We start from the raw sequence: 27,659 nt of genomic DNA on the forward strand, positions 1-27,659 counted from the left end.
TTCACCCAACAAAAGTCATTTACAGTCAAACAGGAGCTACTGCGGAGTCCAAGGCTGCAGGGGAAATTCTGGAAGGAAAGGAGTGTCCAGAGCCAGCCAGAGCTCTCAGAGGCCTGGGAACCAAGGAAAGGAGGATGCAGATGAATTTCCAGGTTTGGGAAAGAGAACTGATCAGCAGTATTCTTGCTTTTTAGTTTTTAAATAAGCTTTTCATTTTAGAACAATTTTGAATTTCCAGAAAAGGTGCAAAGATAGTCCACAGCCCCACGTGCCCATACCCGGTGTACAGAATTATTAACATTTGTCACAGTGAATGAACCAGTATCGTTACATCACTAACTGAAGTCCAGATTTTATTCAGATGTCTTCAGTTTTTACCTAACGCCCACTCTCCTTCTGCTCCAGGATCTCATCCAGGACGCCGCATCACACTTAATCCTGTCTCCTTAGATTCCTCTTGACTCATCGGACTCTCCTTGTTTTTGATGATCTTGGCAGTTTTGAGGAGCACAGGTCCAGTATTCTAAGGAATGTTCTTCTAGTTGGGTTTGTTGGATGTTCTCCTTGTGGTTAGACAGGGGTTCTGCATCTGGGGAGGAAAACCACAGAAGTCAGGTGCCCTTCTCATCACATCACATTGAGGGCAGGTACTATCAATGTGATTTATGTTGCCGTTGACCTTGAGCGCCTGGCTGAGGTAGTGGCTATCAGAGTTCTCCGTTGCAAAGTCGCTCTTGCAGGCTCCCCTTTCCATGCTGTCCTCTTGGAGGGAAGTCACTATGAAGTCACAGCCCACACTTGAGGGGCGGGAGTGATGTACCTCCTTGACAAGGCAGTATCTACAGGAGTCATTTGGAATTCTTCTGCCTGGGAACCATGTCTATTCTCCTCCATTTAAAACAATGTATTGGGATCAACAGATGAATGGATAAAGAAGATGTGGCACATATATACAATGGAATATTAGCCATAAAAAGGAACAAAATTGGGTCATTTGTAGAGACGTGGATGGACCTAGAGACTGTCATACAGAGTGAAGTAAGTCAGAAAGAGAGAAACATATTGTATGTTAACGCATATATGTGGAATCTAGAAAAATAGTACAGATGAACCGGTTTGCAGGGCAGAAATAGAGACACGGATGTAGAGAACAAATGTATGGACACCAAGGGGGGAAGGCGGGGTGAGATATAAACTGGGAGATTGGGATTGACTTATATACACTAATATGTAAAGAAGAGATAACTAATGAGAACCTGCTGCAGAGCACAGGGAACTCTACTTCACTTTGCTGTACAGTAGAAACTAACACAACATTGTAAAGCAACTACACCCCAATTAAAAAAAAAAAAGAAAATGGTGACCAAAGAAAAAGTGTTGGGGGAGGGGGTAAATTAGGGGTTTGGGATTAACATATACGCACAACTGTATATAAAATAGATGACCGACAAGGCCTTCCTGTGTAGCACAGGGAACTCTACTCCAGATTTTGTAATTACCTATAAGGGAAAAGAATCTGAAAAAAATATATATACATATATATATATAACTGAATCACTGTGCTGTACACTTGAAACTAACATGACATTATAAATCAACTATACTTCAATTTAAAAATGCATTCAATTATTAATTTATATCATGATGGACTCATGAATATTTACACTCTACTTTGTACAAATATGTGTATACAATATTACGTTATTTATTTTGTTGCTAAAATTACTCAACCTTGGTCACTGGGAACTCTTTCAGCAGTTCCTGGGTCCCTTAGATGAGCCCCCATTGGTGTGTGTGTTGGCTTATTTTGGGGGAGTTTTGTTTCTTTAGCCCATCCTTGTTTGTTAGCACTCCAAAATGCTCTAAGCTCATCTTGTATATTTCCTGCCCCAGCTCTTTCTAGAAAGAGCCGTTTCTCCAAGAAGCCCTGCTCCCTTCTATCAGAGAATGGCATTAGAAACCAAGACTAGGTCTTGTTGGGGGGCTTGTTATTCCTGGGGAGTCATTTCTTCTAGGACCTCCCAGCAAACAGAGCCAAAGAGCCTATGTGTGTGTACTCACCTGACCATGTGGCCATCTGTATCTACACTAAGCCACCCCACGTCTCCACCTCTGATCCAGCATCACATGGACTATTCTCGCCTCTGCTTCTTGCTGGTCCGTAACCGTACAACCCAACCGTGTGAAACCTGGCTCCCGCCCCCTCCTGGACATTCACCTCATGATTCAATTCCAGTTTACACATCTTGTGGCTTCAGAATTCTTAAGCCACATCCTCATGGGAGACAACTTTCCACCTAGAGTCCTGTGCTTGTGAGCAGCTCCCTTTGCCTTTGGTCTTAGAGTCTCCACTCATTCCCAAAGTTACTTGATCACCGTTCCTCCAACCCCCTCCAGGGAAGGTGTGTCATACATTCGTAGCACAGTTAGATTCTTTTGTCCCAGCCTGCCTTCCATCCTGGGATCCTCTGACCTCCTAAATGATTTTTTAAAATTTATTTTATTGAAGTATAGTTGATTTACAATGTTGTGTTAATTTCTGCTTACAGCAATGTGATTCAATTATACATATACATATTGCTTTTCATATCCTTTTCCATGAGGGTTTATCACAGGATATTGAATATAGTTCCCTGTGCTACACAGTGGGAACTTGTTGTTTATTAAATGATCTTTTAAATTTGCATATACTAAGGTTAACGCTGTGCCATGAACAGGACAGTTTCGACAAATGCATAGCGTGATGTATCCGCCATTAAAGAATAGTTTCACTGTCCTGAAAGATGCCTGTGTTTCACCTATTCCATTCTCCTCCTGTATTTTTGTTTTTCCCTCCCATTTTCAAGTAAGCAGATATTTTAGATACCAAATAATGTTACATGTCATGTAATTTTTAATTGCTTGACATCAAGTAGTTACAAGAAATAACAGGTTGTTTTAGAATCACACTATTATCAAATATGTTTGTTTTGCATTAGACCCATGTAACTTATTAGTCACAATAATTTAGAGGTGCAAACTTTTTCTTTTAGGTCACTGTGCACTTTCAGAGTTGAGAAAGCTGAATTCCAGAAATTTCACTACCCCTCAAAAGGTCAGGGTCTGGCCATGCCCAGGAAGCCATCGATACTGTAGCAAGTGCAGAGCCAGTGTTGATACATGGATTCAACTTCCCACCTGACCACGTCGTCACCTTTCAGAATTTTCATAAATCCGGGGGCTTCAAAACTTAGCGAGGACCTTCTTTTCGCCCAGCAACCAGCCCTTGCCCGACCCCATTTTCTTAAAGTCTAAATCATGTCTATTTACAAACTCCAAGTTTTGCCACAAAGGCTTTACTATGCCCACTTTGCAGCCAAGATTGGAGCAAAATGCAGAGACGGATTTCCTCACCCCGTGCTTGCAGTCAGTCGCTGCTTGTCGTTGACTACAGCTTCATGATCTCAAGAGCACATGTCGTGGAGGTAAAACTTTATGACTTCCATTAATTCCATGTCCTCGGCTGTCATGTTTCTCAGCTTGCTGTCAAACCACAGAAGTATATTTTTAGGATATTTCGAAGGGAAGCAGTGTGAGGACTTCTCAGACAAAATTTATAGCAAGGCTTCCTGAGAGACTGAAGCAGGTGGATTCTGCTAAATACACACATGCGTGCACACACGCAGAGAAACAAACGCACAGACACACGCACACACACGCAGAGACACGCGCGCACATGCTGCCTTGCACATAGAAAGGATAGGAGATGCATTCTTTGGGACCTCAGCTACATCACAAGAACGTCCTTCTTTGTGTGTTCTGATTCCTGGGGCTGCGTTTTCCCTTTCGGTGTCACCTCAGGCGCAGGGAAAAGCATGCCACAGTAGTAGGGAAGGAGGGAAACCAGGAGGGAGGGAGAGAATAGAGCGAAAGGACAGGAGGAAGGAAGGGGAGAGAGAAGGAGAGAGACACGGAGAGGCAGGAGACTGCTGAAGTCCCATCAGTGATGCCAGAAATGGGCAGAGGGAACGCTGATGGAGGGAATCGGGAAACAACTTCTCCTTTCAGTGAAGAATCCGCAACAAGCCTCTCCCCAGGTGGCCAATCGTCTCTCTCCAAGTGACTTTTTTTTTTTTTTTTTTTTTTTTTTTGCGGTACGCGGGCCTCTCACTGCTGTGGCCTCTCCCGTTGCGAAGCACAGGCTCCGGACGCGCAGGCTCAGCGGCCATGGCTCACGGGCCCAGCCGCTCCGCGGCATGTGGGATCTTCCCGGACCGGGGCACGAACCCGTGTCCCCTGCATCGGCAGGCGGACTCTCAACCACTGCGCCACCAGGGAAGCCCCCAAGTGACTTTTTTTTAAATAACGTTATCAAAATGTTCTGCCTCTAGCAAATCTTCTCCTGATCAGAGATAATAAATATGCAACTTTGTTATTGGTTTATTCATCACTAACCCAGAACAATACCGATGGCCCGGGGCTCTTTGGCCTTCAAAGGACCTTCCTTCAATAAAAAGATTATATTTTATAACTGTTTGGGTATAAAGATGAATATATTGATAATATCTATTAACTTTTCATTTGGCCTAAAATTGTGTATTTTTTTCTTCTGGTTTTAAATGAAATTAGGACATTTTTGTGGGTTCTGGGCACACAAAAGTACTACGGGCCCTGGACACCGTCCCCACTGGGTACGTTGGCCCTCACGATACCCTTTTGTCCATTGGTTGGTGCAGTTCACGTACGTCACCACGTGGTCCCCGGGTCCTGACCCCAACCTGGGGTGCGGAGTTAACGCCATATGCGATCCGGGTGTGAGTTTGTATTGCCAAGCGCCAGTGGTTGAATTCAATTGTTCTACATTCACTAAGTCTATTCTTAAAAATCAGCAGAAAATATGTGCATATCTGTACTGTAAAGTTGACAAAAGCAGCACTCATGTGATAGAGAGGGACTGAGTTTACTCAGAAAGATGAGTTTCGTCCTGCTCCACCGAGAGCTCGTTTCTGTCCTGTGGACCCACCCAGAGTGGAGGAAAGTGACCTGGAAAAGGTAAGGTGTCAGGAGGAGAGGTTGTCATTCTTTTCTGGGTAAAGATTCTGAGGGCATAGGCATTAAAAAACAGAAAAAAAGAAAGAAGATAAGATAAAAGGAAAAGCAAATTCCAAAGACTCTCCTGTTCGTCTTGAGCATTAGATACTGTCCCTCAAGTCTTTCACAATTTTTAGGATTTGTTCTTAGGACGGTTTTCAGAATGAAGTAAGGCATTTCTTTGCCAAATTGATCTATTGTCAAAATATAGTGTTTACACTTTTGTAACTCAAATCGCTAGAGAACGTCACAGAGGAACCTTAGAGGAGCTGTTTTTTAAAGTCCCAAACAGCCTCTAATGCAGCCACCACATAGGCTGTGGGAGTGAATGGGGGCCTGTACAGCGAGTTCCCCTAAATGTGGACACACCAGGCAAGTACAGCAGAACCGTCAATTCTTTTGCACTTAAATTGCATTTTTTGTAGACCATTTCTCCCAGGTCTTTGCATGATTCATGTCTTATCTTTAAGGCCACAGCTCAGCTATTCCCCACTAGAATGAGCACTTTCCCGGCCACCCTGCTGTTCCTTATGCCACTTCCGTATTTTATTTTCCTGAGAATATTGGTGATCCTCAGAAATTACTTAGATATTTGTGGACTGGTGGTTGGTTCACTTGTGTGTTGTTTATCTTCCACTGCTAGAATTTAAGCCCCATGAGCGCAGACCACTTACATGTTTTGTTCGCTGTTGTATTTCCAGTGTCTGGAATAGTGCCCGCCACACAGTTGTGGAATAAACGGTTGAATGAATGAATGAATGAATGAATTTAAAGTCTCCTCCAGAGACAATTGGAAACAGACTTCTGAATATTTCTGGGAAGTAACAAGGAGTTAGAATCGGAGGTCCTGGATGGTCCTCTGACCTCACTCACTCATTTACAGATGAAGACAGTGCTGTGACCTAAAAACGTAAGAATTGCCCTGGCGGGACCACGCTGAGGTTCAGAGGCCCCAGCTGTTTCCAATTCCTGAGGCAGCCCTCAAACCACAACTTGAAAATAAAGGCACATGAAAATCAGACCGAGAACCAACCCAAGGCATCTTCTCTAAGATAAATAACGGTCTGTCTGCTCTCACGCAGCTGATATTAATCAAGGCGAGGCCATCGGACACCAAAACCAAACATGTGTCTCTGTCTCCGAGCTTTTAGCCCAAGCTCGCGATCTCTCGTTCCCATTCCCTCTCCTGGCTCCCACGTCCCTCACTCAAGGTTAGTAAAAATGAAAAGAGCTACAGCTTAGGAAGATTTCACCATATCCTGGGCATGACACTAAGTGTTTTATATTCCTCATCTCCCGGAGGAGACACCATTATCCCCAATTCATAGGAGAAGAATTTAGGCTTAAGATGTTAGACATTTGCCTGAGGTCACACAGCTAAGAATATGGGAGCTTGAGCACAGCTCAAAAAAATTAAATAATTTTTTGAATAGAGAATACATTCATAGTGTCCAAAATTTGAAAAATACGTATAAATTTACTAAAAAAAACCCCCACCCTCCTACTCATAACTACCCAGTGTCTCGCGCCACCCACAGACACAACCATCATAAGTTTCTTGAGGCTCTTTCTAGAGATACATTATGCATATACAAGTCAATAGGGGGTGTGTGTGTGTGTGTGCGTGTGCGTGTGCGTGTGCACACACACACACACATGGACATTCTTTTGTAACTTTTTGCTGTGGAAAACCATGAACATATACAAAACCAGACAAAATCCTATAATGGAAACCCATGTTCCCATCAACCTGCTTCAAGTAGTATCGCCTCAAGAACAATCCTGTTTCAACCACACCCGACCTGCCCCCTCCCAGACATCACGGCATTTCATCTATAAATATTTCTGGGTGTCTATCTAAAGGATGAAGACTTTTAAAACATAATCAAAATACAATAATCACAACCTAAAAATTAACAATAATTCCTTAATAACCTAAAAAATCTAAGCAGTATTCAAATTTCTAATGGCTTCACAAATGTCAGCCTTTTTTATCAGTCGCTGATACATCTTTTAAGTCTCTTTTATATATATATTTTTTACTTTTTATGTTTTAATTTTCATTTTATATTGGAGTATAGTTGATTACAATGTTGTGTTAGTTTCAGGTGTACAGCAAAGTGATTCAGTTATACATACACACGTGTCTATTCTTTTTAAAATTCTTTTCCCATTTGGGTTGTTACAGAACACTGAGTAGAGTTCCCTGTGCTATACAGTAGGTCCTTGCTGGTTATCTATTTTTTATATATAGTAGTCTGTATATGCCAATCCCATCTCCCAATGTATCCCTCTCCCCTCACCTTTCCCCTTAAGTCTCTTTTAATCTATAGATTCTCCCTCTACTTTTATTCTTTTACACTCCTTGCTATTTATTTGTTGACAAAATTGTTTGTTTGTTCTGTAGGATTTCTAACAGTCTAGATTATGTAAGGGGGAAAAAAATCCCTTTTACACAAATGGTAGCATAATATTCATACTGTTTTGTACTTTTTTCACTTAACAGACCTGGCTAATCCATTTGACAAATCCTTGTTGAGCACCTAAAGCTTTTCTGGGTGCTGGAGACAGAACAGTATGTAAAGCAAAGAGGCAAAGCAAACATCCCAGGGGATGGAGACGGGCGCACCTAAATAAAGGAAGAAAGAAATGGGCACAACATTGAACACGTATCATCAGGAGAATAAAGCCGGGAAAGGACAGCAACTGCGTGACGAGAACTTCAAGCCTCAACCATCTGAGAAGACGGCATTTGAGCCAACTCTGAAAGCAGATGAGAGCCTGAGTCAGGCGCCTCTCTGTGGGAACAGCGTTTTAAGTAGAGGAACAGCAAGTACAGTGGCTCCATGTACACTAGAGAAACAAGACTTTAGTCCAGGAGTTGCAAATATTTCCCCTTCAGTGTAGTTTTTCCCTTTTGCTTTTTGTATGGCGACTCTCACCATTTAGGAAATTTTGACTTTTAAAAATGTTGTCATCTGTAAATTTTCTCTTTTATGGCCCCTGGGTTTTGGGCCAGAGTTAAAAAAGAGCTTGGATTTTGAGTCACCGTGTTGTTTCACGGCCCAAGATGGCCTGGGTGTAACTACGGTTCTAAATAACCACAGAATCTCAACGGTTGAACATCACAAAGCTAATTTCTTGCTCACACCATCCATCCATCCAGGGCAGACCAGCTCAGCCTACTTTCACTCAGGGACCCAAGCTCCAGACGCGTCCACTACCGCTGTGTCAGAGGAGCTGTAGCGAACTGCACATCAGCACAGGCAGGCTTTCGTTCACATTTCATGGGCTAAAGCTCCACCTACAGCCCACCTGAGCTCCAGGTGGTGGGCAGTGCAACTCCAGGTGTGCCCGGCAGGGGAAGGGACCACGTGTGAACAGCCCAGGAGTGTCATTAGACCACCTAGCTCAAGTCAAGGTGAATGAGTTTTCTATTAACCCCATTTCTAGGACTTTCCCTAACCCAGTCAAAAGCAAAGTAGTACAAAACAGACACAGGACTAGACCCAGCTGATTGGTTTGTGTGGCCAGTTTGAGAATCTGTACAGGACAGGTGCCTCAGAGAGCATCACCTACTCACCCACAAAGCGCCACGGCTTCCACTGTCTTCCAGGACGAAGAGACTGTATCCTTCACACTTCAGGAGCCAAGAGGGCACGGTTACCCCCGGCGAGGTTAGCTTTTCTGGGTGCGACATCTGGAACCAATGCATAAATGAATGCTGGTTACTCTTAGATAAAAATAAATAGTCTGTCCCCTACAGACCCAGAGAAAGGTGCTGTTTGTTTAGATGATGGATTTTTTGCAGATTTAGTGAAGCCCATGGGTCTTGGAACTTTCAACATAAACCATGAGGAAACCAAAATAAACACTTTTACAGAGCAGAGGAGATAGGAAGCTTTTCTTCAGCACGAATCATGAGCTAATGACTGCTCCTAAAAATGTAAACAAAATTAATTTATGCTCAGTCAGCAGCTAGAGAAGAGGAAGAACCCAGTACCTGCCTCGTGTTCAAATAGAGACTATTTGGAGACAAGAGCTGTGTCTGAGTTTTCTGCCTGCTAGGATACAATCTCCAGTAACGGGGGCTTCTTTTGAAAACATATATGAGTTGTAATAGAAACGGGCATCTCATGGGAAACTCAGCCTAGAAACCAGTGGACACCAGACTTTGATGGACATGAAACGATACCCAAAGCATCCTGAGAATCTCGCCCAGCAGCAGAAGTGGGTGGGGTTCCACGTACAAGAACCTCGGGGGAAAGGGGGGACCTGAGCGTTAGTGCTGGTGCCTTGCTGGGACGGGTAGCAGTGAATCTGCTTCATAATCTGGGACAGAATGCAGTGGTAAAGGAGCTCATCGAAGTTCAGTTGCCTTTTGGGGATCCAGGCCACGCACTCACTGAAGAGACAGGGATGGTAAGGAAAGAGATGTCACGTGACAACCTCTTACTTCATTAGAACAGGAGAGCATGAAAAAGACAAATCCCTGTTTTGGATGAGTCGGTTTAAAGAAGATTTTAAAAAAAGACTGCGCCAGATGGTATTATTGTACTATTTATTCCAAATATTTGCTTTTCCTTGCTACTAGGCACATCCCTAGAGGCTCCTGCCTGGAGAGAGAACAGACATGCTGCCCACTGAGGTTCACTGTGTGACTTTCTTTGTCAAGTGGAATTTATACAATTGTCTGAACAGATGTTTTAAGAGCCCTGGCATGCTTCTGCCATTGTTTTGTTCCCTCTGCCACAAGACTAAGATAGGGGCCCCTCCTAGCCTGTATTGCAGAAGAATGCAGGGTGAAAGTTGATGTACCGCCAACACGTACACGAGCAAGAAATAAATATCCGATGTTGTAAGGCACTAGGGTTTTGGAAGCCATTTATTATTGCAACATAACATAGCTCAGGCTGATGGATATAGATATCAGGACCAGAACCGTAGTGCTGATCTAGCAAAGACCCTGACATATATAGCATGTTGCCTGCAATAAGAAAAATGGAGCAAATGAGCTTGTGGCTTTAGTTAAGAAGTGGGGAAAACAAAACATGGGTACCATGAGTTTGCTTTTATTGCCTGCATTTGACAAGGAACTACAAGAAAGAGATAAGCTCCAAAGAGATTTCCAGTTTGAAAGGAGAACTGAAAGGGAAATACGGGAAATCCCGATATCCCAAAGTTAAGAGAGTCAGAACAGGGGGGTGGGGAGTAAAGATGGGATAAGGGAAAGTGGGTGAAAGCTGTCTCAGAAGTAATGGGTCTCTAAGTCTCCTTGTCCCTCCCTTGTTCTGGGCCACTTCTTCCTTGCCTCCCTGGAGAGGGTAGAACTGCAGGTCAGGGGACTGGGACATGGCAATCATAGTGGTGGGTACAGGTAAAGTATGTCTATTGAACGTTTGCTGCAGAGATATTCCAGCCTTTTTCTCCCATTCAACTCCCAGATCACTGGTGGCCATACCCTTCCTCTCCAGCCAGGAGATGAAAAGACTCCCGATGGAGAATCTCACCAGCCCGACAGGAAACATTCTAAGATATTGACATTAGGGTCCCCCAACAGATGGTCACAATATAGTGTGAAAATCAACAAGTCCCAGTCAGGAACTCAGAGCTTCTAATCAGCCTTTTATTTCTCAGATCTTAAACTCTGCAGCCAGGACTGACTCACACACACACACACACAGACACACACACACACACACACACACACACACACACACACACATATACACAGAGTTAATATATTCAGAGACATAAGAGAAGATTTATCATCCATGACACAAGAATGAAGTTTTTTGAAAAGGGATCATTCAGACATTCAAAGTTCAAAAAAGAGCTCTTGGAAATTCAAATCGATTGCAGAAACGACGAAATCTCCCAGAGAGTAGTCAAAAACACAAAAAGATGAAAAATACAGTGAAAATAGTAAAATTAGAGGACCAGGTGGTCCAACACTAATATTTAATAGGCGTTCCAGAAATATACTAGAAAAAAAGAGATATGAAATCATCAATTCAATGGTTTAAGAATATTCTCAGAACTGAAGGACATGAGTGACCAAAGTGTGAGAGTCATTGAGATTCATATCAAAGCTCGACATGTGAAACGTCCACTTCCAGGAACCGTCAGGAGATCCTACAAGTTTCTAGAGAGGAAACACAGATCACACAAAGGGTCAGTATTCATGGCTTTAGATTTCTTAGGAAAGGTACTAGGGACTTCTCTGGTGGCGCAGTGGTTAAGAATCTGCCTGCCAATGCAGGGGACACGGGTTCGAGCCCTGGTCCGGGAAGATCCCACATGCCGTGGAGCAACTAAGCCCGTGCGCCACAACTACTGAGCCTGCGCTCTAGAGCCCGCGAGCCACAACTACTGAGCTCACGTGCCTCGAGCCCGTGCTCCGCAACAAGAGAAGCCACCGCGTTGAGGAGCCTGCGCACAGCAATGAAGAGCCCCTGCTCACCACAGCTAGAGAAAGTCCGCGTGCAGCCATGAAGACCCAACGCAGCCAAAAAAATATATATATATATATACTAGAAGCAAGAAGATATTCTAAAGAAAAATATTATCTGAACTATTCCTCTCTATCTGGCAAAACTTGAGCTTGAGTATGAGAGTAAAATAAAGACATTCTAAGACATGCAAAGCCTCCAAAATGTATCTCGTACACACATATAATTTTGCAGGAAGCTACTAGAAGTACTCCACCAAAATGAGAGAGCATGGCAAGAAAGAAGAGGTGTGGGGTGTGCAGGAACCGCCCCCACCCCCCCAGAGAGAAACAAAGGGCATCCCGAGGATGAGAAGGGAGGCCCCGAGATGACCCGACAGAGGCAACCCCATCCGGATGGGAGCCCAGTGACGCCATGGGTCATCAGAACACCCCCTGCTGTCTCCTGAAACCAGGCGCCCAGCTGAGCACCCACCCCGTCGAGCTCATCCGGCTTCTCCCGTCCATGTACTGATAAAGCCCCTTCTTCTCCTCTACAACCTACTGCTCCTGATCAGCTGAGACCCCCCATTTCACCCCCCAGAAATGTCCTTCTCTGGCAACTCCTGGGAGGCTCTGGTGACGTTAGACCCAGAAGTTCTGAGCAGCTGACCAGATCACATAGCCCCTGGGCCCAGAACCTGTTCCACAGCCAGGTACCTCAATGGTGTGAGCCCGGGGCTCCCCACGGACTTGCGTCCCAACATTTCCAGAAGGGCCTCTTTCTTTGCATTCAGGGAATCTCGACCCAGAAATTCCGTTGAAGTTACCTTCTCCTGGGAACCTAGGGGCAGTTTTTTAAAATTTATTTAACGTTTTTATTCCAGTTAATTTTGCATTTGCTACCCAATCAAAACTGAACAATGGACCCTTTGGGGATATACACATGGGCTGGAAATCTATTTTAAAAAGAAGAGGAATCATGAACACCAAAGTTTGGGTGTCAAGGGAAGGGGCTGCCATGAAAACAAGGAGCAGGGAGGGTGTTGGAAATGTTGTCGTGATTCTCCTTCAGAGCCTGAGACAGGAGTAGGCAGGGTTCATTTCATTCCTCTTCTTCTGATGGCCCATAAATGTTTTATATTCTATGATGTACGATACATTTCACCAAAAAATTTATTTTTTTTATTTAAAAGAGTCAGGTAGCAGTGAATGGCTTAAGCAACAAAAATAAGACTGCAGGTGCTCTGTACTGACGCAGGAGGATCGCTAAGGTATAGCGTCAGGTGAACGGAAGAGGGGCAGAACAGCCCGCTTAGGAGGCAGTCACTGAGTAGAGAAGTAAGAAAAGGAGACACCTACCTGTCCACCCCTGCCTGCGTATCCATCAAAATGTCCCTGTAAGGACACATTCGGGACAGTTAACACTGAAGTGAACACCGGACGCCGGGGGACCAAAATCGCAATTATCCTCACATCCTGCCCCTTCATAGTTTTGAATTTTGAGGTGTTTGAAGGTTTTGCTTACTCAAAAAACTTTGTTTATAAAAAGAAGTCTGACAGTACCAAACGTTATTGAAGATGCGGTGGGCCCATCGGGAAACCTCCTTGGAAAGCAATCTGGAAATACCTCAGAGAGCTGGGGCCAGCGCCAGTGCTTCCAGAAAAACCTCCCTCGCGTGTGTTCAGGAACATACACAGGAACGTTCAGAGCAGCCTTGTGTACAGTGAGCTAAAAGGGAAGAAAGATAGAAAGAAGGGTAGCAACCTAAAATCTCCCCCAAGAGGAAAATACATTTAAAGAAATTCCCACTGATCCGTACAACAGACCATCATCCCAGAGCAGAAATGAATCCACGAGGATCAAAACCCCCAATTAAATGTGGAAAGGAAGCAAGTGTGAAGATGATACACGCTCTGTGATACTGCTTATGTGGTGGTGTTCACACACATGAAAAAATTCTAGGGCTCCCCTGGTGGCGCAGTGGTTGAGAGTCCGCCTGCCGATGCAGGGGACACGGGTTCGTGCCCCGGTCTGGGAAGATCCCACATGCCGCGGAGCGGCTGGGGCCGTGAGCCATGGCCGCTGAGCCTGCGCGTCCGGAGCCTGTGCTCCGCAACGGGAGAGGCCACAACGGTGAGAGGCCTGCGTACCGCAAAAAAAAAAAAAAAAAAAAAGATTCTATGTATTTGTATGTAAAGTGCATGAGGAGGACCCAGGTGAATTTCCGGATAGATACTACCTCCAGGAAAAGATGGGAAATAAACTAAGGGAAAGGTATAGAGAGGCTTCACCTGGCTGGGTCGTGCCTTCTTCCTGAAGCTGTGGGTGGGCGCACGCCCTTTATTGTATTACCTGTTCTAACTTCTCGATTCTACGTTATACTTCATTTAAGTCAACAAAATACCTCACTCAGCGTACATTAGATTATAATAACACAAGATGAACAGAAAAGATCAATTCCAACAAGTCTGACCCTGCAGGGGTACTTTCACCATGTTGCGTCCAGCCAGATTCATTTGAACAGAAAAAAAAAGGTAGGAATAAAAAGGTCCTGGAGTTTTGCTATGAAATCATCAGATATTTGGAGCTGTGAGGAATTTTACCCATTGCATAGTCCAAGCCCCTCATTTTTATAGAAGAAACTGGGGCCCAGAAAGGGAAGTGACCTGCCCACGGGCATGAGACAGAGAAAGTCCATGATGGGACCTCGTCCAGGTCCCCGTCTCCTGGCCCCTGGCCCGGGGCTTTGTCCTGGACGCCGCATTCTTATCAGGGAAAGAGCAGTGATTTCCCAAGAAGGCGTGTAGTTCCTGGACCCAAACATTGGCCAGGCTGTCGCTTGGGTACCACACCAGTGAGCCTCTGCCCGGCAAATCCTGAGAACGGGATTTCCTAGAGGGAGCAAAGCAAACAGCCCAGTGCGTGAGTCAGATGTGAGTGCAGCAACCTTCCCAGGAGGTGGACTGGGTGACTCGCCTGCTAGCCTGCCCCTTGCACACGTGTTACAGAGTTATAGACGGTGGACTGTGTGCGTGTGTGCCCGTGCGTGTGTGTGACATCTAATATATAGTAAGTGCGCGGTGGTTGGTACCATTAGTATCATCCTTTTAGGAGAAGTCACAAGTTTTCAGGGCCTGAAAACAAGGCTACTTTGGTTCAGAGAAGAGAAAAAAACCCCACAAAACTGCCCTGGACCTAGTCCATCTGTCTCATGTTTGAAGTTTAAGGTGAACTAGTCTTTCCCAGCTTGCCGAAGCAATGCACGTGGACCTGGACGTGTGTTCTCCCATCCCCTCGGAGCGCCTCCACGGACACCCCAGGGAGGAGGGTGATGGCAAGAAAATAAGACAGTTGTCCTTTAACCACAGACACATCCCCTTGAACGTCTGGGGACCTCATGGGCGGGTCAACGGCTCTCAGACGATGCTCAGACCAGCCAGTGAGGCCACACCTCTCCTTGCTGGGCTGTGTAGCCACGTCACTGGCTGTATAAAGAAGCACGTCTGAATGACAAGTGACAGAGGACTTCAGAAGAGGAAAGGATCAGCAAAGCCTCCAGAGGGAGGGAGAGAGGTCCCAGCCTTTGAGAACACGGGTGGTCAAGGGCTCTGCGTCCAGTTCCGGTGTGTGTGTGTTAGGGGTCCTCACACCACCAGGCAGATCCGTGACGCCCGCTGGGTGTCCTACACTTCAACTCGGTTCTCAGGCTGTCCACCTGGAGGCAGGGTCGGGTCCCTCAGCGCAGGGGCTCGGCCCCAAAGACCACCCCCCAACCTCAGACGCCAGGCACAGGTGCAGACCGTGCCCTGGGCTTCTGACAAATGGCGGTAAACGGGAGGCTCCCAGGACCGGCCTCCTTGGGTACAGAGCTCAGAGAAGCAGCGTGTTGACTAGATCTCCACTTGATTATAAAAGGGTGTAAGGAGGACGGGCCAGATGGAGGAGACGCAGAGGACGGGCTCCGCGCCGTCCCGGGGCACAGCACCCTCCCAGACCTCCGTTGTCCACCGCCCCGCAGCTCTCCAAGGCCCAGACCACCGTTGTCCACCGCCCCGCAGCTCTCCAAGGCCCAGACCTCCGTGGTCCACCGCCCCGCAGCTCTCCAAGGCCCAGACCTCCGTGGTCCACCCCCCGCAGCTCTCCAAGGCCCAGACCGTGGTCCATGTACCCACAGCCCCTGCCCCCGGGAGACTCGGCCGTGAGCCCACAGGGAGCTGGACTCAGGAAACCCGGCTGCAGACAGCAAGCTGAACTCACACCCTCCCCGCTCACGTGCCCACCTTCCCCTCGCCTTTGTTGCCAACCCCCTGTTCTCATGTGAGGCTCCCTTGGTCCTCAGGATGTCTCCCCCTGGGAAGTGCCTTGACCGCTCACTAAAAAATAAGTCTGGGGAAGACCTGCCTTACCTGCTCATCCCTGGACGGTCTAAACCCCGCACACGTTAGCTCAAGCCGGGCGCCCGCAGACGTGCACGACCCCAGCCCGGGTCGGGGGACCAGGGCTCTCTCACTGTAGACAGCTGTGTCGCTGTTTGGAGTCAGGACTAAGGTGGTGCGTGTGCCCCCGCTGCCGGCCGGGCCGGGCGGTGGCACCTCTGTCCCGAGCGCCCAGCGCGTCTGCAGCCATTGTGGTTTCTGACGGTCAGGTCACCGCAGGGCCCCCGGTGGGAGCAGAGATGAGAAGTGAGCTCTGGACCCCACGGGCTGGGCCACCGCAGGGGCCTTTGAACAACGCAACGCTGTCCCGAGGGCCGGGGCTCTGCGCAGGGCCCCACTGGTGACAGTTTCTGTTGGGCCGCAGCAGGCCCTCCCTGTGCCTTTTGTGGAGACAGGGAAATGGGGTTTCTGCTTTGGGGAAAGATGCAGCGGAGAATATGCTTCTCATTACACTGCACGGAGACACGTGAGGAGGGTCAGGCCCGGGTCCCGGCGGCTGCGGCTTGAGCACCAATTTCCTCCCGCGGGTCAGCTGCCTGACTCACGCACTTTCCCGAGAATCTGACACTGTAAGACTCAGGGCATGGGAATGAGAGGCCAGGGGAGGCCAGAGTTTATCTCACTGGCTTGTTTCTTTCCTTCTCTCTCCATCTCCACCCTCCCTCGAGGCCCCTACGTCCCTGATTGTCTTCCTGCCTTCCAGCCGTGGAGACTCGCCCCGTCGCTGCCCCGCTTCCCACTCTGTCTCCGCGGCTCCGGCTTCCAGGCCCTCACCCCATCCATCCCGTCCGTGGCAGGGCTGCCCAGCGGGCAGACACATCAGAGGCGTCCCGGCCCGGCGTCTCCCCTTGCCCGTCGCGAGGCGCGGTCGCCATCTGCTTTCAATGAAGTGTGGGTTTTGGTACGTATTATGGAAACAGAAACGGAAAAACCATCGAGGTCCCTCCTGCAAAAACCATCATTATCCACCGAAAGGAGCTCTTAGCAACTTCCGGGTGGAGAGCACATCACTGTGAACGAAGAGGAATTCAGACAGGGATTCTGGCGGGGCTACACAGACGGGAGAGGGAGACGTGGAATGTTCTCACTCACCCAGCAGTCGGGGGAGAGCGCCTTAGCCCGGCAAACAGAGCGGTCCTGCAGCCACGGCTGCGCAATCCGACACCGGCCCGGCCGCCCGGTTCCTCTGTGACTCAGGAATGTGGGCTGGCAGGGCCGCCGCGGCCGGCTGAGTGGTGAGAGGAACACCCGCACCCCATCGAGGGCCAGCTCTAGCAGAGAGCAAATGCCATGTGCCCTAGGGCCCCGTGCACGGGACAGCGGCCCGGCTGCCCTTCCAGGAGGAAGTCACCCTCCTCCCCTCAGCCCACGTGCTGAGGGACTGCTGTGTGTCAGGCATCAACCTCAGCAAGTCTCCAGCTGAGCACGTGAGGACAGTGCCTGCCTGTGCCAGGCACTCGGGAAGCATCTGGAAGGAATGCAGTCACGACAGATGGGGCTGGACAACGTCCTCTGTCTTTTCTCTGACATGAGGAGAGCCAGCACGCCCCTGCCAGAGAGTGGCACAGATTTACGTCCTGCGTGAGATCCTGTGTGCGTGTGTTCGTGTGTGTTTCAGAACCCCGCCATCCCTCCACTCAGGGATGCCTGAAATTCCAGGCTTACAGACCTCTTTCCTTCTTCCGTCCTAAGATACCATTATCTCAGAGAGAATAACACTTCGAGCTTTATCAGTAATTGGCATCTTAGGGGAAATTAGTTCATCAGACTTTCCTCAAGGGAAAGTCTTAATGGAGGGAAAAGGGAAGAAAATGAGTGCTAAGTACCGATGTGGGGGCAGAGCACACAGAGCTAGATGGTCCCAGGGGTCCCGGCGGAGGAGGGCTGGGCTGGGCTGGGCGCGGAGTGCGGAGTGCGGAGTGCGTAGGTCTGACCTGCCCGCCCTCGGGGAGAGACACGCCCAGGGACCAGCGTCCACGCAGCACTACTCAGGGAAGAGTCTCTGCTGAGAGGGGCCGATCGCCGACCGAGGGGACCCGCTCTTCGGGATATCGTACTTCTCATCTGTCCACATCTCCACCGTGAGTTTCACTGGTTGGTAAAAGGAAGCAAGTGGGGCACAGCTGTCAGTCTGGGAACGTGGTCCCTCGAAGCCCAGCCCTGGCTCGGTTTCCTGAGCACCGCTGATGGGTGCACAGCTGACACACGTGCTCACGTGCACACACGCCTGGCTGCCACCACGTCTCAAAACCCAGGATGAGCTATTCACAACAGCCAAGACATGGAAGCCACCTACGTGTCCACCAGCAGAGGAATGGATACAGAAGATGCGGTACATACATAACAATGGAATGCTACTCGGCGGTAAAAAAAGAACGAAATAACGCCATTTGAAGCCACACGGATGGACCTAGAGATTATCATACTAAGCGAAGTAAGTCAGACAGAGAAAGACAAATACCATATGATATCACTTATATGTGGAATTAAAAAAAAATAATACAAATGAACCTATTTACAAAACAGAAACAGACTCACAAACATAGAAAACAAACTTATGGTTACCAAAGGGGAAAGGGGAGGAGAGAGGGATAAATTGGGAATTTGGGAGTAACATATACACACTACTATATATAAAATAGATAACAAACAAGGGCCTACTGTATAGCATGGGGAACTCTACTCAATATTCTGTAATAACCTATATGGAAAAGAATCTGAAAAAGAATGTATATATATATATATGTATAACTGAATCACCCTGCTGTACACCTGAAACTGACACTACATTGTAAATCAACTATACTTCAATTAAAAAAAATTAAAATAAACAAACCCCAGAGTGCAGCTTCCTGGGAATGAGTACCCAGATAGAGCCCTGGAGCAACAGTGACTATTGTCTACGAGACCGAGGCTTACAGCAGGGGTCCCAAACCCCCAGGCCGAGGACCAGTACCGGTCCGCGGTCTGTTAGGAAGCAGGCCGCACAGCAGGAGGTGAGTGGTGGGAGGACGAACGAACCTTCATCTGCCGCTCCCCATGGCTCCCCAGGGCTCGCGTGACCGCCTAAGCGATCCGCTCCCTCCCCGTCCGTGGAAAAATTGTCTTCCACGAAACCAGTCCCTGGTGCCCAAAAGGTTGGGGAGCGCTGGCTTACAGGACAGACAGTAACCTCAGAAAGTTCAAGGTCAGCTTGCGGCGGGCAGTGTCTTGGTGTGCGTGTACACGTTAGCTTAGCAGTTCCATTACAGTACCGCTCTCCTTAATTTTTCCAGCTAAGAGAAGGCACTGAGGCTGAGAAGGGGTGCCACTCCCCTACTCCCCCCAGCACTGCAGAGGGACAGGGGCTTCTCGTCGTCCTGGTGGGCGGGCTGTTTATTTACTCAGCTCTCTGGCAGCTTATGGACAGCATCCCAGTGTGGGCTTAAGCAAACCAGAGCAGGGTGGTGGCATGGGCTGGACCCATCACACCAGGTCTTTCCTGAGCTCAGAGCCACTATGTAGATCCCACGGCAGGAGGGCCAGGGTTCCAGGACCCCGTGTTGCCACACGCAGATCCAACCCAACAAAGACAAGAGGTGCTCCAAACCGAAGGATGGGCTCCAGCCGGTGGCAACCGGGCATCAGAGGTCCACCTCGTCTGTCATACAAAGTTAGTGACGTAGTTACTCATCACACGTCGGTCATCCTTCAGTCTATACTACTGACTGCTCGCCTTGGAGTTCTCTGTTATTTTGTGGTCTACACACCAGAAGGTTTCAAGCAGGGATTATTCTTTCTCATTTTTAATAGACATTCACATGCGTTGAAAGTGCTGGCCACTCATTGAAGCCATCTGGATATGAGGATCTGGGTGGGTGAAAGGATTGTGTGATGTGTCCAAAGCTACATGGGGAATTTTAGGAATTTAAAAGGCCAGAGCTACCTCTATACTCAAAATTCCTTCCCACGTCTGGAGGTACATTTAACTAGTCCAACCCCTGGACATGGTCTAGTAACTCTGGGTCAACTGGAACGAAGGGGCTAACCAATCATCTGGAGCTAAATGACCACATGGTGTGAATCTGATGGGTCGTTAGCATGGCTGGAACTAGTAGGGCTGAGTCAGTTTACAGGCAGAGCCTGGAGATGCTGTGGGTTCGGTTCCAGACCACCGCAATAGAGCGAATGTCTCAGTAGAGCAAGTCACACAAATGTTTTGGTCTCCCAGTGCATATAAAAGTTATGTTTGCACTAAGTGTGTAATAGCACTGTGTCTAAAAAAAACGATGTACATGCCTTAATTAAAAATCCTTTACTGCTGAAAAACGCTGTAACCATCACCTGAGGCTTCAGCGAGTCATGGCCTTTTTGCGGGTCGGGGGGTCTTGTCTTGCTGTTGACGGCTGCTGACTGGCCGGGGGGGACAGTCACTGAAGGCTGGGTGGGGTGACAATTCCTTAAAATAAGACAGCGGTGAAGTGTCCGCACCCATTGACCCTTCGTGTCACTGAGCACTTAGAGGCCGTTGCAGGATGATTAACGGGCCTCATTTCAATATTTTTGTGTCTCGGGCAAGAGGGAGGCCCGAGGAGAGGACGAGACTGCGGGGTGGCAGTCGGAACACACACAGCATTTATGTTTGCCGTGTTCTATGGGCGCAGGTGGCAGCACCTCAGAACAGCTACAATAGCAGCTGCAATCAGTAGTCAAAGCTCACCGGTCACAGATCACCGTAACAAACATGATAATAAGGAAAAGTGTGAAATACTGTGAGAATTACCAAAAGGTAACAAAACGCTGGGACAACAGCACCGACAGACTTGCTTGACGCGGGGCTGTCACAAACCTTCAATTTGTTAAAAGCACGGTATCTGCGAAACGCCATAGAACGAAATGCGACAACACAAGGGACGCCTGTACTTCGGTCTGAGGCTCTGACCGTCCTCTGCTTAATGACCGCAAGCCAGGAGTTCTGAGGAAGTGAGGTAACCTCCGTACCACAGTCCGAACAGATAACACACAGACAGGGCCTGCCCTGCGCCGGACGTTGTTCCGAGCGCCTCGCGAGTGTTCACTCACTCAGTCCTCAGATCAGCTTCCTGACGTCAGCTCTATTATTGTCCCCAGCATGCGGATGAGGAAATGGAAGCGCGGGGAGGTGATTCTCCCAAAGTCACCAACGGTGAACTGGGCCACGTACACACCAGGTCCCCGGCTCACCTCCTACACTGGGAATTGCCAACCAGGATCACTCATGAACCCTGGACAGCTAATGCCGTGGACCTGCCCTGGCTGGATCTGTGCTGCCACCATGATTGGGAGAACTCACGCTCCAGCCAGGGCGGGGAGGAACTCAGGCACCAGGCCGATGTAGGCGGAGCTGGGGTCCAGGTCTCTGCTCCAGACCACTCCTCCCAGCAGGGGCCCTGGCGAGCCAGGTGGAGAAGCAGAGTCGGCCTTGCCTGTGGGCTGCAGGGCATGAAACTGGGGTGCAGGGCCCAGGTTCAGAGGCCGGGGCCAAAGCGACACGAAAAGCCAGGAGACCGTCCAGCTTGGTCATGTGTCCGAAGGATTAGACAGATTGGAGAGATGCAGGTGTGAGTCAGCGAGGTGCAGAGCACGGGCCCAGCGTGGAGGCGGAACTCGAGAGAGGTGGGGACAGATACGGGACCAAGCCCAGGGCTGACCGCACGCTCCCAGCTGCTTCACACCGGCAACTGCAGGCCGCGGTGGCTCCCGGGAGGGGGTGGGGGAAGGTTCTGGGCCTCCTGCCCTCCCTGGCTCGATCCGCTCGGTACTGAAGCTGGGATACTGGCCAGTTTCTGGTAAGTTCTGGAAGGACAAGGCCAGGAGTCCCTGCTCACCCCATGCCCACCACGCTGGATCCAGAGAAGCAAGACGGGAGAGTGGGCAGGGGCAAGGCTTTGGAGTCAGTGACCCCTGGGCTCAGACCTCTGCTCAGCTGTGGCCTTGGCCTCTAAGCCTCCGTCTCCACGCTGTAAAATAAGGCTCACGATAAAACACGCACCTCCCCAGGTGGGTGGGTACGAACAGGGTTGCGCAGGGACCACGGCATTGATGTGCGTTCAGCGGTCCCTCTCAGCGCTGATGGATCGGGGCTCCATTTTCTCCCCTAACTTCTAACTAAGTGGGTATCTGCCCTTCCAAAGGATCCCCCCCTTCCCCTGCCCCTCAGAACCCTGGGCGTTTACCGGGACCTAAGGGTGGTGGGGTGGAAGGTAGAGGAAGGGCCAGGCTGGGGGTAAGGCGTTGACCCACATAGTCAGCAAAGCTAAGCCATCTCTGGTTTTAAGACCATGTTCTCAGAAGAGTCCTTCTGGCCCTTTCTCTGCTCGATCCTGTATGCTTTCAAGGCCCCGGGAGCATCACGCTCCACGAGGCAAAGCCTGCTGGTCCACGGTTGTTTCCATCCTGGCCCTTCTGGCCGCATCTCAGTCTTAACAGCCTCCCCGGCCGTGAACACCCCGTCAGCTACACGCATCAGCCACTGCGTCTCCAGCCTTTTTGCAAAGCACTGCTTAAGCTTCCATCTTCTAAACCACGAGGTCAAAATCTGTCTTCATAGGTGGGGACAAAGCAGTCGTCCTCTTCCATAGATGTCGTACCGCCAGTTGAATGATAGGACGTGGGTCCCACACTCACCCACTGAGACCTTGAGCCCCAGGTGGGAAAAGCTCCTCCCCCAGACACCTCCCCCTCCCCCCAGGATGGCCTTCCACCCGTCGAGGGACAGCTGGGATGTCCAGGAGAGCTGGCCGCCGGGCCCGTGGCTCACATCGCCCCTGCCTGGCCGGGCCCGAATGACTTCAGGATACAGCAGTTAACAAAGGAAAATACGAAGGGAGCCGGATTTTCCCAGCTGCCTAAGAGGGGAAAGGAAGCTGGCCTCGGTGACTCATACAATGGCATCGAAACAATTCAAGGAACTGTCCGGAGGAAGTGACCATGACCAGAATAGCCGGGCGATGGCTGCGTGCTGGTGGGGTGGGGGAGGTGGAAGCCGGGATCTCTGCAGCACAAGAGGGAGGTTCAAAGAAGAGGAGGAAATTTCCCGGGGCGGGGGAACTGCCCTCCGGAGGCATTTACTGAAATGAAGCTGTCTGCCGACTCCCAGGCCCAGGAGGAGAAGGTCCACGGGGGAGCGCAGAGGAGAAGGCTGCAATGCTGGGGTCTCCCCAGCTCAGGGGCCGCGCGGGACGGGGCAGCTCGCCACGGAAAGCGCGCCCCTGCCGTGGGAGCCAGGAAGGGACCCAGCGGGTGTCACGCAGGGAAAGAAGGGCCCTGGGCGCAGGCTGTGTGGTCCCCGGGGAGAGGGCCTTGTCTGCAGAGAAGCTTGGATATAGATGCTACGTCCCGAGGTCGTCCTCCCCTCCCCCTGCTCTAAGCGTCAACTCCGAAAGCCTCTCTCAAGGGTGAAAGAGGTTCAAAGTTCTCTAGAGCCAGCTAACTAAACACGGAGCCCAGGAGAGGGTCAACAGCTGTCCGCGGCCACACTCAGGATCCTTGGCTTCAAAGGACTCCGACGTGATTACAAAAAGAACACGAGAGTTCTCTGTGTTTATTTTAAAGTAAGGCCTTTAATAAACAGTCTTTTTTTTAAAAAAAAAACAACAACCCCAAATAACACACAGGGGAAGCAACCTTCTTTCTCTCTTTCATGCATCAGTCAGAGCATCACACTCCCCTTGGCTTTGGCTTAAATGAGTTTGGTTTCTTCGCAGAAGTTCACCGTTTATAAAATACATACATTTTATGGACTTTGTTCTCCCCACTGGTGCAGCTTGGGGTTGGTTCAAAGTTCTACAGAGTTAAACAAAACCACATGGGACCGGGCAGCTCACGTTGGCCAGTGTCCACAGAGGCAGTGTCAGCGAGGTGGGCGAGGCCCGGGGGGGAGGGAGGGGGACCCACACAGGGGATCTCAGTGATGCTCTCGCCTCCCCTCTCCTGTCTCCCGCCCAGGGCGCGCTGGCCCCAGGAGAGAGAGGTGAGCAAACTTGGCCCAGGGTCACCCGGCGGCGCGCGGAGGTGAGGGGAGAGCCAGCCAAGCTGGCTCTGGTCAGGGCCCCTGTTTCTAATCCTCCCAGGCCTGGGACACTCTGATGAAAATGCACATCGTGGAAGTTTTGTTTGTTTGATGTGTCTCCTTTCTTTTTTTTTTAAGTTAAATTAAATTTATTTATTCTTATACAGCAGGTTCTTATTAGTTATCTATTTTATACCTATTAGTGTATACATGTCAATCCCAGTCTCCCAGTTCATCCCACCACCAGCCCCACTTCCCCGCTTGGTGACCATATACATTTGTTCTCTACATCTGTGTCTCTATTTCTGCCCTGCAAACCAGTTCATCTGTACCGTTTTTCTAGATTCCACATATATGCGTTAATATACGATATTTGTTGGTTTTTTTTTTTAGAAAAGGTAAAAACCACACCCCTTAATTACAGGAAGTCAAAAGTACAGGCATTTAAAGTCTGTGCATGTGTTTAGGTAGGTAGGTATGTAGGTAAGTAGGTTGAAGAGAGACAGATGATAGATAGATGATAGATAGATAAGCAGATAGATGGTAGATAGGTTTGTATCTATCCATACATAGATAGATAGATAAATGATAGATAGATAGATAGATGGGCAGATAGATGATAGATAGATGATAGATAGGCAGATAGATAGATGGTAGATAGATAGATAGGCAGATAGATAAATAATAGATAGATAAATAGATGGGCAGATAGATAGATAGGCGGATAGATAGATAGAGCAGGCATGACTGTTACAGTAAGGTAGAGACTTATGATAGTGAGTTTAGTTAGGAAAACAGAAATCACACCAGATATTCCAGAGATGTTTTAACAACACAGGGAATTGGTGACACAGGTGATAGGAAGCTGAAACTGCAACATGAGATGTTAGAGGAGCCCAGAGACCAAGAATTACAGAAGCTGTCCTGGAAAGTAACATGGAAGAGGTGGTGTCACCAGCTGTGAGCTGGGATGAGGGGCCTCGTGGAGCTGTTGGCCTCCAGAGCAAAGTGTTGTCCCACTGCTGTCCAGACACGTGGAGACAGGCAGCCACCACAAGTCTCTTCTGCCCCCTCTTCCACCTTCCAGATCCCCTCTAGTGCTGACGACTAACACACCTGGTAGGAAGCTGGCGAGGGAGCCTGGGAAATGTGGCTGGCAGTCTCAGCCCCCGAATCTCAGAGCAGCACAGAGAAGCATGGTCGCAGCGCTAATGGACAATAGGTAAAAATCAATACCTGTTTGGCCAGCAACTACCATACACAGCCCTCTACCTTACTGGAGATTTCCTGCAACGATGACGACTTGCCTCTGTCCTATCAGATGCATCAATCTGTCCTACAAATGATGACCCTCTCCCCTTCTCCCCCAGAAGGTGAAACATCGGGTCCTAGGGACTTCCCTGGTGGCACAGTGGTTAAGAATCCGCCTGCCAATGCAGGGGACACGGGTTCGAGCCCTGGTCTGGGAAGATCCCACATGTCATGGAGCAACTAAGCCCGTGCACCACAACTACTGAAGTCCGCATGCCTAGAGCCCATGCTCTGCAACAAGAGAAGCCACCACAAGGAGAAGCCCGTGCACTGCAACGAAGAGTAGCTCCCGCTCGCAGCAACTAGAGAAAGCCCACGCGCAGCAGGGAAGACCCAACACAGCCATAAATAAATAAATTTATCTATTTAAAAAAAAAAAAGTTGGGTCTTACCTGTCCTCTCCCTATCTCAGATTTTCATGAACTCTTCTAGCTCAGTCACAATCCCACTTGAACTTCTGTAACCTGGAGATGAAATGAAAAAGCTATCCATCAACAGCAAGGCTGATGTGAAATGATGTGATGACAAGCAAAGAGGACAAAGCATCGCTGCTACAGTCTTCATTTCTATACAAGACACAGGTCATTGCTGATTTCTGTAACTTCCTTCTTCCCCTTCCTCACAGACAGACAGCCACTAGGTCAGTCCGAGTTCTCTACTTTGCTTCTCCTACTTTCATTCCTAAGGGACTGAATCTTCTACAGTCCTACTGTTCTTAGGTTACTAGAATTTTCCATCAACATTTGTTACAGGACTTCATGGGACCAAGAGCTGCCCCCAGAGGATCCCCCAACCTCCAGACACAGTCCTCCCAGCCCCTGTTGTGTAGCGGCAGCCTCATCTTCTGCTACGTAATCAGGATCAATCATCCCAGCCAGAGGGCAAACGCTTCTTTGCCTATTGGTTCGGTGGCGTGAAAGCCCAAATGTCCAGGTAGAAGTCCCAGCTTTCAATTTGATGGAAGCATTGTGTGCCCTGCTGGAAGCACTTGTTGTCACTAAGAGCTCTAAACCCAAAGTTGCTGAGATGTGAAGGCAGTTTCTCCAGGGGATTTACTAGTGATAGGAGCCAAGTTCATCTTCAACCCTTGATTTCTAGACCCTTCAGCTCCGGTTATGGGGGCAACCGCACCACGTTTCCATTACCACACACTGCAGAGCGGCGTCCAGCATCTCAGGTGTTGTCCCTCACCTTGCAGTATAACTACTTCCTCTGAGGGCCACTCTTCGGTTCTCTGAAGCCACATGCTTCTGGGTGATGGGACACATGGCAAGACGAAGCAGTCCACCAGCCTAAGCCCACGGCTGCATTTCTTTGGCTATGAAATGAGTTCTTTGGCCAGAAGTGAGGTTGTGAGGGACCCCATGACAGTAAATAACGTAGTCTCTATGCCCATGGATGGTGATGGTGCAGAAGTATTTCAGGTGAAAGGAAAGCCCCCATCTAGAATAAGGGCTTATTCCCATAGTATAAATTGCTTCTCCCTCCTTAATAGAATAGAAGGGACCCAGTGGGATCACTCTACCTGCAGGTGGCCTTCAGGAGTGATGTCACGTCCAGGGCTCCACATGTTTCTGCTGTTGGCAGGTCAGGCACTCGCCACCAGGTCACCCGCAGGGAGGAGAAGTCCGTGTCACCACGTGGAGGAGATGCAGGACTTCCATCGCTGCCACTACGGCCGCGCCGTACATGGACCCACTGACGGAGCACCAGTGTATTGATAGTTGTGGGGAAAGCTGGCCGACACTGCAGAGGGTCATGGGATTCATCGGATTAGTGCGAGCCTCTTGCAAATACCCCTCGGTGAGAACTCATATAGGACAGAAGTATCCTCGCACTTGGCACCATTCTAGGATGTCACCCTATTCCTCTTCTCTAGTTTCTAGGGTGTTCAGCGCTCAAGAGCAAAGGGAAAGAGAAGTTGCTGCATTTTGCACCTCCTAAAAGTAGGAGTAGCTTCTATGACCATTTGTACCCTACACACTGTGTGTGCTTCTACCAGGCAATAGAGCTCAAAGCCTAAAGGTCTGAGCCTGTCATTTTCCCTCTGTAAGTTCTCTTGTGTAGGTAGATGTGGCCATCTGGTTTCTTCAATGGCCACTTTGCTGCAAGCACCACAGCTAATATGAATTGGACTGGTGATTGGACTGGTGATTTGGGTTGGCTTAGCCCTTCTACCAAACTGCTTGCTATAAAGCTGTCCTTATAACTTACACCACGGCAGCAGATGACGACTGAAAAATAGGCTCATGGCTTCAGATGGCTCCTAGTCTGTGCCACCGACAAAGAGTAAAGATCTCTTCCAGATCCCCTAGAGGGAGCGTGTACATTATCAGGCCAGCTGGAAATTTAGTTCTACCACATTATCTCTTTAAGAGA

The 27,659-nt window shown here is 49.0% G+C and overlaps 2 long non-coding RNA genes across 4 annotated transcripts; one reads left to right on the top strand and one right to left on the bottom strand.

Annotated features, from left to right (window-relative positions):
* On the bottom strand, positions 1-27,020 carry LOC132504415 (uncharacterized). Of its 3 annotated transcripts, none has more exons than XR_009534880.1 (7): positions 26,806-27,020; positions 25,673-25,744; positions 13,131-13,232; positions 12,863-12,898; positions 8,654-8,770; positions 3,394-3,522; positions 1-589 (listed from the first exon to the last, which is right to left on the bottom strand). It is a non-coding gene; the product is annotated as an uncharacterized LOC132504415 (long non-coding RNA). The 3 variants fall into 3 exon arrangements; XR_009534877.1 differs by having other exon boundaries at positions 13,067-13,232; XR_009534879.1 differs by lacking the exons at positions 25,673-25,744; positions 26,806-27,020 and adding an exon at positions 17,033-17,269 and having other exon boundaries at positions 13,067-13,232.
* Positions 23,461-25,378, top strand: LOC132504410 (uncharacterized). The gene is made up of 3 exons (XR_009534875.1): positions 23,461-23,511; positions 25,057-25,191; positions 25,340-25,378. It is a non-coding gene; the product is annotated as an uncharacterized LOC132504410 (long non-coding RNA).
* Positions 27,021-27,659: the final 639 nt, after the last annotated feature.

Source organism: Lagenorhynchus albirostris, chromosome 1 (genome assembly GCF_949774975.1).
Source record: "Lagenorhynchus albirostris chromosome 1, mLagAlb1.1, whole genome shotgun sequence".
In the NCBI taxonomy this organism is placed as follows: domain Eukaryota; kingdom Metazoa; phylum Chordata; class Mammalia; order Artiodactyla; family Delphinidae; genus Lagenorhynchus; species Lagenorhynchus albirostris.